General features: G+C 31.5%; 1 pseudogene; it reads right to left on the reverse strand.

Annotated features, from left to right (window-relative positions):
* Positions 1–393: 393 nt before the first annotated feature.
* Positions 394–5,031, reverse strand: LOC123193872 (annotated as a pseudogene).
* Positions 5,032–12,506: the final 7,475 nt, after the last annotated feature.

Consider the following 12,506-nt stretch of genomic DNA (forward strand, 5'->3'; position numbering starts at 1 on the left):
ATAATGTGTCTTAAATATGTGCAAGTGTCTGAGTACAATAAGAATTTCATCCAAACAAGACACCATCAACACATATGCACAACTAGCATGTAAACATGCACAGTCGACAAGTTTCATAACATGTAGGAATGGCACACAAGTGAGTCGCTTGACATATTTTTAAGGCATGCATAGGTGGTACACAATTGCGCTTGACATATTTTTAAGGCATGCACAGGTGGCACACAATTGTGCCACCTAACATGCACTTTGGCCTTGTACAGCTGGACAAAATTAGTCCAGCCATGCCATGTCTTTTATAATTTGCATGGTGCTAGTTGGTACCATACACATCACGGTTTTCCTTGGTCAAAACACAATCAATCGAATTCTCTCTTTCCTAACACACTTGAATTATCATCAAATAATCCCCATCTCTAGGTTCAAATCAATCTCTATATGCATGTAACTCATAAGTTATCTATCAAACTGATAGTGTTTAAATACGAACTGAATTTAGACATAGACTAAGATTGGCCTCTAACAAAACATCTTGCTGGTCTTTCAAGCATCTTGCTTAGGATATAGTTCAAGATCCCCTTGAGCATGTTATGTCGATCACCATTCATTGATAACTATATTGAGTTGCAGGATCTTATTGATAATCTATCATAATATCTCCAAATATTTTAGCCAGATTGATGATCTAAGGAAGACAGAATAAAAGCATATAATATTTTGCTGCAGTTAAAATTTAAATAATTTAATTTGATTAATCCAAGGAGAGATTAATTTATATTTATGAATTACATACCTCCAGCCATGCATAAGATCTTGTGAGTTCATATGACGTAAAACCTCCATTTTTGTTCTGTTAGAATGCATACAAAATTCCATTAGTTAGTTTTTGCTTATATATTAATTCATCATTCACATTCTTAAATACTTGTAAGGATAAAATCACATTAACAGCGTCGTATAATTGATTTACTGGTATTGCTTCTCCCACAATATTAGAAGGCATTTGTGACAACAAGATTGTTGCCTGTGATGAATATTTTAACCTTGGTTTAAAACTTCAAAATAAATGAATTAAAATACATAATTAAAAATTAAGTTGAATTATAGTACCTTTAATCCCTCAGCAGTGCAATTTGATGCAGGCCAACCATTATCTGGAGTAGAGAATGACCATCCCTCCTTAGAAATGTGACGATACCAATAACTCACATCATTTGAGCTATCTGCTTGAACCTAATTTAAATTGAAAAATAAGACATACATAAACTATAAACAAATTACTATGAATTTTTATTAGAATAATACTACACATATCCATTAGATTCAAAATATATTAGTTTTCAATTGAAATATATATATATATATATATATATATATATATATATATATATATATATACACACATACATAAACTATAAACAAATTACTATGAATTTTTATTAGAGTAATACTATGCATATCTATTTTGTGTATATAAATAGATATACAACCATATGTCATTGTGTGATTGAGTGTTTCTTCATCCTACTCAAAGTTGGTAAACATAGCTTTATTATTTTGATTATGCTGACACATTATTTATAATGAAACCTTTCACATACTTGAGTGGCTTTGATGAAATTGTGTGCTTTCTTAAGCATGGACGAAGCAGCATATTCTGAATGAAGAAGATTAGTAGAGAGGATGGCTTGAACAGTAAAAGCAACATCCCAGAATTGAGATCCATTGTAGCCTTGCATTTTCATTCCATCTTCAGCTATCCAAAGATAGTCTTTAATTCTCGGAAGTTGAAGCTTAAAAGCTAGAGAATCAGGGTCCGCCACCCAACAACACACCATGTTGAGTATTTTATTAACAGGTCCAAGGCATATATATTGAGTGGTTTCATCTTCATGGTGGATGTGTTTGATTACTGTTTTGAGAGCAGCTTCTCTCATCAACTTACGCATAGGCCATTTCATTAGAAGAGGTTCCACAAACTTGTCAATACAACTCCATATTATGTCTTGCATCATTGGGTGAGGGTAGTAAAGGTCCTCCTAATAATCAAATATGCAAATACTTCAATTAGTAATGAATTGTAAACAAGAAGACTTCTAGGTAGAGCTATAGTTTAATTGAACTATATAAAAATTAGATAAGTAGTATTGCAATTCCACTTAATTAAAAAATATGTGGTTGAATGAGAAAAACAATATGAGTTGAAATGGAATAGTAGTCGTTGTGTATTTGATTTTACCCTTTAAATCTTAAATATAATTAGATTTAGTGTTCAATTATTTTATTAATATATGAATGAGCATGCATATAATACAATAAAGGTAGAAATAGAGATAAAAACAAAAAAATAGTATAATATGAAGGTGACATTCATAGATATAAATATTGATGATTTATATTTAATAATGATATAGGTAGGTAAAAAATAGTGAGAGATAGAGATAAAGATAAATACGTACTTTGGCATATTGATTTCTGACTTGGTCCCAATCAATATTGTGATAAGAAAGAGTGTAAATCTCTCTTCTAAGAGAAATTATAAGAAGATTAATTGGTCCCATAAATCTCTTGCCATACAAATATGACATTGCCAAATATGTTATTCGACTGTGACACCACATCCGTCTTAGATGAATGGGAACAAACTCAAGCACAACCCACATCTCTGGGAGTAAAAAATTGTTACCATTCCACTCATATACACCAAGTATCTAACATGTATATCAATGATTTTTTAATTCAAACAAACTATTATAATATTGTTGAATTATTATGAGAAAAGAAAAAATAAAAATAATTAAAACAAACCGAAAGCCTCATCTTTTCCCAAGATGGAATCAAGTAACACCACCCGGATCAATGATCCACTTTCGAGCTTTCTCCATGGCGCCATCGCCACCATCTATTTCTTCTCCAAGCAATCTTAGAGCCACATAGGAGAGTGTTGTACAAAACATTGTGCTGCATCCTTCTATATGTAATCCCCCACCCCCATCTTTTATTCTACAATATTTTTATTCAATAAGTTGAATTATATACCGCTTGATCAAAAAAATCTGAAAGAAATTAACAAATAAATACCTGATGGTTATACAAATAGCGTAGCATCTCCTTCCAAAGATGAAGACGGACGATCTTTGTCTAAGATGATGACGCGTCGTCTTCGTCTTTCAGATAAAGACTCATCCTTTTCATCTCAGATGAAGACCGATCATCTTCGTCTTTGACCGAAGATGGTCAAAGAGGCAAGTGAGAGAGACCGAAGGGAGAGATAAGGAGGGAGAGAGGACAACTGATGGCCGAAGAAGGAGAAATCAATGTCAGAGGAAGAAGAACAAACCCTAAAGGGTTTTTGTCACTTTCCAAACTTTGCGTGGGGGAAAATGTAAGTTTTTAAATATGAGAAAGGAAAATGTGATAAAACTTTAATTTTTTTAATAAATAATGGTTTTACCCTTAACTCTAACTGAGATATTTAATAAAAATTTGGTAATAAGTGAGTGTTTGGGTTTTTGAAAGCTGGAATGTGGGAGTTTGGGATTTCACTATACCTTGGGTAGGAATAAGTCTTTTGGCCTTTTATTTATCATGAGATGGTTGTGATCTGCCTCTCTCTGCATGCGGGATGGATGCCTTTTGTCACATAACAACAAATTAGTTTCTGATTCGATAAGATAAGAATCAAAGAATACTTCTTTCCTCTTGAATCCAACTTGTTTAAGTGTCCTTTAATGAAAAACTTGACATAGATTATTGGATTAATCAGACAATACACTTTCACTGTCATACTCTTTATTTTAATTCAATATTTATTCAATTCACTTTTTACATTCGCTCATCTAATTATTTCACGTTAAGATAGTTGGGGTAATCTTTTATTTAAAAAAATAAAATAGATTATTTTAAAGATTATTGGATATAAATCTATATTAGTCTAATAAAAATTGGTAAGTATAAATAATTATTGTGTTAATTTAGATATAATAAAATAAAACCAAAATAGTATTTTATTTAAATATTTTTGGGTATAATTATTCAAAAATATATTTTGTATTACTTGTTATGTTAATTAAAAAAGAAGGTATTTTTACCTTAAAAAATTAATAAGTAAAAATATAATTTTAACAAAATCAAAATTACCTTAATAATTTTTTAATATATAAAGTGAATTTGATAATAAAATTTATTCTTATAATACCTATCATATCATTATTGGTAATAGAAGTTACTGTAATATTTTATTATTTATAAATAAAAAAGTAATATTAATAATAAATAATAAATTATTAAAATAATATATTATTACAATCAACTAATTAAAAGATTATTTAAAATTAGAAAAAAAAATTGAAAAAAAAAGTAGCATGGAGAATATTATTGCTAAAATTAAATATAAGGAAAGGCTGGTTAGCCATCTCAACAAAAGGCACCCATTTCCAAAATTTTCCTGCCTTTTCAAAAATAATAAACATAATCCAAGGATTTTCCTATGAACCTATACGTTAGAATGAAAATAGAACAAAATAAGGGAATATAAAGATAAAATAAATATGTCTATTAGCAAGCATACCAAGGCAGGAAGAAGAAACAAAGGGCCACTATAATCGCCAGGCCAGAAGCCATCCTCAGTTTGAAGAGTTGAATAGAATCTCAGGCTTCTTCTCAATGTATTAGCCACCAATTCCTCTGTTATTTCTTCTTCACTTGTTATTTTCACTTTCACAGGAAGCAAATTCATCTCACATGGACTCTCCTTTGCAAACTATAAAAATAAAAAACTTCAAAATCACCTTCAAAAAATATATAACTATAATCTAAATATAATGAATTTACCTGAAGTCTCATAATAAGATCAGAACTATGCTTTTGTTGAAAGCGATTTTTGGTGAAGTGCTTCCGAAGAATTTCAACTTGTGCTTTTTCTTCAGGTGTTCAAAGCTCTGGTTTAAATTCCCAGAACTGTCTGCTGGTGTGATTGTTTACACTTTTAACACATCCATCATTTCCTTCTGAAATCTTCAGCTTCCACATTATTTTTATTTTATTATTTCTCTACTTTCTAAGTTATGCGTAAAGAACAATTTATAGACATTCTTGTGACAGCACAACTACAAATTACGCTATTAGAATAAGGTCAAAATCAGTTGCTTCCAGAATTATTTCTAATTTTTTTGTCCAAAGATTCTTTCCACAACTTCCGAAAGCTCAAATTCATTGATTTAGTAATCTTGCCATCATCCACTCAATTTCATTAGAAATAAATATTCATATATGCAATTAAATATTTATAATTGTACAATAAATAAACTAAGTTTGTGGGCGTGACAATGTGGGGCAAGGATAAATTTTGAAAAGGAATAGAATTTTATTTAGGCCAAAGGACTTATTCCCACCTAAGGTATAGTGAAATCCCAACTCCATCCTCTAACTTTCAAAAACCTAAACACCCACTTATAACCAAATTTCTGTAAAAAAATCTCATTTAAGATTAGGGGTAAAATCGTTATTTATTAAAAAAATTAAAATTTTATTACATTTTCCTCCCCCATACATACAAACTTATATTTTCGCCAACCAAAGTTTGAAAAGTGCAAAAACCCCCCTTGGGGTTTGTTCCTCTTCCTTTGGCATAGATTTCTCCTTCCTCAGTTGTTGCTTGTCCTCCCTCACCCCTTATCTCTCTTCTGGTCTCTCTCCTTTGCCTCTCCAATCATTTTTTGTTGGAGATGAAGACAGACGGTCTTTGTCTAAGATGATGACACGTCGTCTTCATCTTTCAAATGAAGACTCATCCTTTTCATCTTAGATGAAGACCGATCATCTTCGTCTTTGACCGAAGATGGTCAAAGAGGCAAGTGAGAGAAACCGGAGGGAGAGATAAGGAGGGAGAGAGGACAACTGATGGTCAAAGAAGGATAAATCAGTGCCGGAGAAAGAGGAACAAACCTAGAGGGTTTTTGTCACTTTTCAGACTTTGTGTGGGGGAAAATGTAAGTTTTTAAATATGGGAAAGGAAAATGTGATAAAACTTTAATTTTTTTTATAAATAATGGTTTTACCCTTAACTCTAACTAAGATTTTTAATAAAAATTTGGTAATAAGCGAGTATTTGGGTTTTTGAAAGCTGGAAGGTGGGAGTTTGGGATTTCACTATACCTTGGGTAGGAAGAAGTCTTTTGGCCTTTTATTTATCATGAGATGGTTGTGATCTAGCTCTCTCTGCATGCGGGATGGATGCCTTTTGTCACATAACAACAAATTAGTTTCTGATTCGATAAGATAAGAATCAAAGAATACTTCTTTTCTCTTGATTCCAATTTGTTTAAGTGTCCTTTAATGAAAAACTTGACATAGATTATTGGATTAATCCGACAACACAATGTCATACTCTTTATTTTAATTCAATATTTATTCAATTAACTTTTTATATTCGCTCATCTAATTATTTCATGTTAAGATAGTTGGGGTAACTTTTTATTTAAAAAAATAAAATAGATTATCTTAAAGAGTATTGGATCTAAATTTATATTAGTTTAATAAAAATTGGTAGGTATAAATAATTATTGTGTTTATTTAGATATAATAAAATAAAACTAAAACAGTATTTTATTTAAATATTTTTGGGTATAATTATTCAAAAATATATTTCGTATTACTTGTTATGTTAATTAAAAAAGAAGGTATTTTTACCTTAAAAAATTAATATGTAAAAATATAATTTTAACAAAATCAAAATTACCTTAATAATTTTTTAATATATAAAGTGAATTTGATAATAAAATTTATTCTTATAATACCTATCATATCATTATTGGTAATAGAAGTTATTGTAATATTTTATTATTTATAAATAAAAAAGTAATATTAATAATAAATAATAAATTATCAAAATAATATATCATTACAATCAACTAATTAAAAGATTATTTAAAATTTGAAAAAAAATTTGAAAAAAAAAGTAGCATGGAGAATATTATTGCTAAAATTAAATATAAGGAAAGGCTGGTTAGCCATCTCTACAAAAGGCACCCATTTCCAAAATTTTCCTGCCTTTTCAAAAAAAATAAACGTAATCCAAGGATTTTCCTATGAACCTATACGTTAGAATGAAAATAGAACAAAATAAGGGAATATAAAGACAAAATAAATATGTCTAATAGCAAGCATACCAAGGCAGGAAGAAGAAACAAAGGGCCACCATAATCGCCAGGCCAGAAGCCATCCTCAGTTTGAAGAGTTGAATAGAATCTCAGGCTTCTTCTCAATGTATTAGCCACCAATTCCTCTGTTATTTCTTCTTCACTTGTTATTTTCACTTTCTCAGGAAGCAAATTCATCTCACAAGGGTGCTGACATTCTTGTGACAGCACAACTACAAATTACGCTATTAGAATAAGGTCAAAATCAGTTGCTTCCAGAATTATTTCTAATTTTTTTGTCCAAAGATTCTTTCCACAATTTCCATAAGCTTTTAATAATGCTATATTTATCAGTTTAGAGACATTAACATGGATTTTCATTGATACTGTGATATGATTTTCATGATTTATATTTGACTTGTTTTCATAAATTTTATCCATGAAAACTGAAATATTTTTTATTTTATAATTTTTTTTATCTTTCTTTTTTCAAATTGAATTAATGCAATAGTAAAACTATTAGAGATGTGAAATAAAATTGGGGTTTCAATAGGAAAGCCCAGTGCCTCGACCTTATTCCATAATGTTATGATAAAAGTAGCAAGTATGGAGAGTGTAAGAGATATCACATATACTTGCAATAATACATTAGAGAGTGCTAAGCCAAACGTTGGGTACAACTAGTGGTGGAAAGTTGATACTAGAGTGCAACAAGTGATATTGAGAATAGACAATATGCAAAGTTCAATACCAATGCTTGGGGTGGATGTATGGAGGGGTATTGTGTGCCACAAGATAGAAGTAACTATTTTCCAAGGGTGTTGTAATACGATAATGTATTTAAATCTAAAGATAATTGACATCCCTTTAGTCATTAATGAAAAAAGTAGCTTCTCTTTCAAGAGTATCATCACGAATTCACACAATAACTAAATCTTGTCCGAAGGAATTGATGTTCTAATTTGGAACCACTAGGTTGTGCCATGAGTTGAATACTCGAAAGATTGTGTAGTGGGCAGTTACAAGTACTATATGCACAAGGGTGTGCATTCAAATGGGTGTGGCAAAGTGTCACAACCTTATTCTACAATGTTGTGACGAGCAATAGGTTTGGAGAGTGTCCAAGTTTTTATGATTTTGTAAACATTCAAGAGGAGTATAATATCTAAGACTCAAGATGTGTTTCCATTATTCACATTGACAATGCTTCATATGATTCTGTAAGAGTGAGGTGTTCTACAAATGATCTTAAGTTTTAAAATCACAACCAAATTTGTATAGATAGGTTTTCACCTTAAACTTATTTGATTGATTCGAATTCTAGCTCCAATTTCAGTTATCTAATACTGTTCACATATATCTTTTTAATTCCCCAAAAACTCAACTACTTACAAGTTATAATGCAGGCAAAATTAAATTGTGATTCATCTTATTTTGTTTACAAATGTGCCTCTAACTAAAATGCACTTTAAACTATAAAAATTAATTTACAAAATATAAAGGAAAAAAGTAACAATCCAGATGGACTTTACATGAGAATCAATTCCAAACGACAAAGTAGTGAAGAAGTCTCTCTAAGTGTCATTGTAATTTTGAATTGGAAATAACCAAAATCATATCTCACTTGTTTCCCTTTCATAGTCAAGTAAAGATAAGATCAAAAAAATAAACATTTATCTAAAATTTTATTGGAATGTTGAGCCTTAAAATAGAATCTGTAAGGTACAATAAGTAAAATTCAGCCAACTAAATCCCACCAAGAAACATTATACCAGTAAAAGGGTAATTTAGTTTCAACTCCAAATTTCCTACCATGGAATAAGGACTACCACAAAGCACATTCCTGGGGATAAATGATGGTTGCATACCTCCTCACACTTTTTGAGTTTCCCATTGTTTGAAAACAACTCACCATTGATGCATTTCTAACATAAATTACAATACTATTTCATGCACTAGCATAATCTTAATTGTTGATGTGATTCTCATCACCAACTTATGCACGCACATTATCAATTTCATTGATAAGATAACATTAACCCATTTCATTAACCTCTTCCTTAGCATGTTGATAAGGTAACATTAACCCATTTCATTGAGTGTGTTAATTAAGATGAATTATTAAATTAACAATTTTATATATTTTTTCAGTTAGTGCAGACTGCTTATGGTAGGGTCATTGGAAAGGGTCCACTTATATGTACTCTATATACAAATTCAATCAAATTGAGGGTGAAACAAGATACTCAAACCATTCCTTCCTCGACTACAAAGCTTGAGGAAGCTTTCCTCAAATGCTACGATGAGGTTGCAACATCAAAAGACCATGAAGTATATTGCATAAGAGCAAAGTCCAAAGCCACTTTTTGGCACGCAGTTGTCGAGTTGTGTCAGTGGCTAACCAACGATGTAAGTGGTATATATCCATTAACTTTGTTTAACTATTTTATACATTCATGAAAACATAAAACAATTTATGTTTTCTTATCAATTATCAATATGTAAATTCCTTCTTAGCACTACTACGTCAACACCATCATAGCAACACGTCGTTATCTCATAGAGTTAGACGATGGCCGACACATTCTTCATGGAGCATATAGACATAACATACAATAGTTAGGATGACTACGAGTGGTCAAAGCTTTTCATAATGATGGTGGAGGCAGATTACACGCCGGGTTTATTTTACAAACCATAGGAGGTAGAGAATCAAGTATTATGTTATAGGGTTTTCAGGGCATTGGTAACTGGCATCACAATTAATTAAATATTAAAAAACAATCCTAACTAGGATACCCATTTTAGACATATAATCATGAACATACAAAACACACATAGGGTGTTTTAGATTTTATACTTGTGTTTGTGACTCCTCCAAATCTTTATGTGGCTTGAGACTGAACGTTATCCAACCCTCAAGAGGCAGTGCCTTGGTATCCACGCAAAGCATGAACACGTAAGAGACAATCTAAAGAGAAGTTTGCTAGGTTTCTTTATGGATTATTTGTATTCACAGGAAAAATGAAAGAAAATAAAAAAACCTATGATTGTTGTTTCTATTGTGCTTATAGTCTCATTTTTTCCTTTAACTCTAATGTGCCTTAAATATGTGCAGGTGTCTGAGTACAATAAGAATTTCATCCCAACCAGACATCGTCAACACACATGCACGGTTGGCATGTAAACATGCACAGTCGGTATGTTTCATAACATGCACAAATGGCACACAAGTGTGTCGCCTGACATATTTTTAAGGCATGCCCAAGTGGCACACAAGTGTGCCGCCTAACATGCACTTTGACCTTGCATAGCTAGACAAAATTAGTCCAGTAATGCCATGTCTTTTATAATTTGCATCATGGTTTTCCTTGGTGAAAAAATGGTCAACCAAACTCTCTCTTTCCTAAAACACATAAATTATCATTAAAAAATCCTCGTCTCTAGGTACGAATCAATCTCTATATACGTGTAACTCATAAATTATCTATCAAACTAATAGTGCCTAAATTCGAGCTGAATTTAGACACAAACCAAGATTGACCTCTAACAAAACATCCTGCTTGTCTTTTTAGCATCTTGCTTAGGACATAGTTCATGATCCCCTTGAACATTTTATGTCGAAATCCTTTTAGATACTAAGGTTCAAACAAAAACAAATCTACGATCTATATAAAGAGGTAACCTGTAATACCCACAGGTATATTCCAGGGGTAATTATGTCTTTTGACACTGTTTTGAGATTTTTCCCATTTTAAATATATATATGTATGGGTGTGTTATATATATATATATATATATATATATATATATATAAATACAAAAAAAAGTCAAAAAAAAAGAAAAGCAAAAGACAAAGAGAAAAGAGAAAGAGATAAGGCTTTATATAAAAAGAGAAAAAGAAGACAAAAGAAGGAAACTTCAAGAATTTCCATCTTCTCCCGTAAAAACTCCAGCAGCCAGCCCTTACCTACTTGTTTTCTTCATTTTTAGAAGGAAAGTGGATGATTTGAAGAGTTTGAAAGAAGAGTAAGGAAAGAAAAGAAGAATAAGCACCTTGGAAGTTTTGGTAACCAAAGATCTCCTTCCTTTCCGTTTCATCTATGCTTATATGCATGTTATGTGAATATGTTAGTGTGTTTTGGTATTGATTTAAAGTTGTCTTGGAAATAAAGGAAGCAAAACAAAGAGGAGGAAGCCAACTTGCAAAGATTTGGCTTGAAACAAGGTAAGGGATATCATCCTTGATATGTGACATGTTTTAGGCTTTTGGTTCCTTGGATCTATGTTATAAATGATGATTTTGATGTTGAGGACTATTGTTTTGCCATTTGGGATGTCTATGTATGTGATTTTGTTCATGGCAGAAAGTTGCATAATATTTACAGTTTTTGCCACTGAGTTCATCCCATGTTTTGGCTGTATTATTTGATGAATTATGAGTGCTATTATATCTTGTTGGAAATCTATTTGAATCCTCTTTCCAATGATATATAGCTTGTATGAATTAGAGATCATTTGGACTGTTAAAGATTTGTATGAACCGAAAGGACTGATTTACTAAATAAACAGAGGAGGCAGTTTTGTCACTGAGTTTATCTCACGTTTTGACTGCCTTATCTATGGAATTATGAGTGCTATTATATCTCGTTGGAAATCTCTTTGAATTATCTTTTCAGTTATATATAGCTTGCATGAATTGGGAATCATTGGGATTGTTAAATATTGCATGAACCACAAGGACTGCTTTATCAAATAAACAGAGGAGGCAGTTTTTGCCACTGAATTTATCTGCTGTTTTGACTGCCTGATTGAATGAATTATGAGTGCTATTATAGCTTATTAGAAAGCTCTTTGAATCCTCGTTTCGATGATATGTAGCTTGTATGAATTAGGAACTGTTTGGAATGTGAAATTGTATGAAAAAGAAGGCTGCCCTGTCAAATGAACAGGGTTGTGAACAGTATTTCACAATTTTGGAAAGGAAAAGAAAGGAAAGAAAGCAAAGAAAAGGAAAGGAAAGGAAAAAAAAAAAAACAAGAGAAAAAGAAAAGCAAGAAAAGGTTGGGACTCAAGATTTAGGGGTCGTCCCAAGAGTAATGTCTGGTGAGTTCTGAATAAATTTAAATAGAAGCAAAATTAGTAAGATATAAGACCCGCATGCATGCTATAACCTATGAGAGGGCACTTTACACTACACCGCCTGCAGTAGGGCACGCTCGCAGTAGGACACGTTCGTAGTAGGACATAGACCCCCAGTAAGGTCCGCTCGCAGTAGAGCATGCTCGCAGTAGAGCTCAATTCAGATTCAAAAATAGTGTAGTGAAAGAAAAAAAAGCTTGAGCTTAGAAAAGTGTCAAATCCCTA

The sequence above is a fragment of the Mangifera indica genome, chromosome 13 (genome assembly GCF_011075055.1).
Source record: "Mangifera indica cultivar Alphonso chromosome 13, CATAS_Mindica_2.1, whole genome shotgun sequence".
NCBI lineage: Eukaryota > Viridiplantae > Streptophyta > Magnoliopsida > Sapindales > Anacardiaceae > Mangifera > Mangifera indica.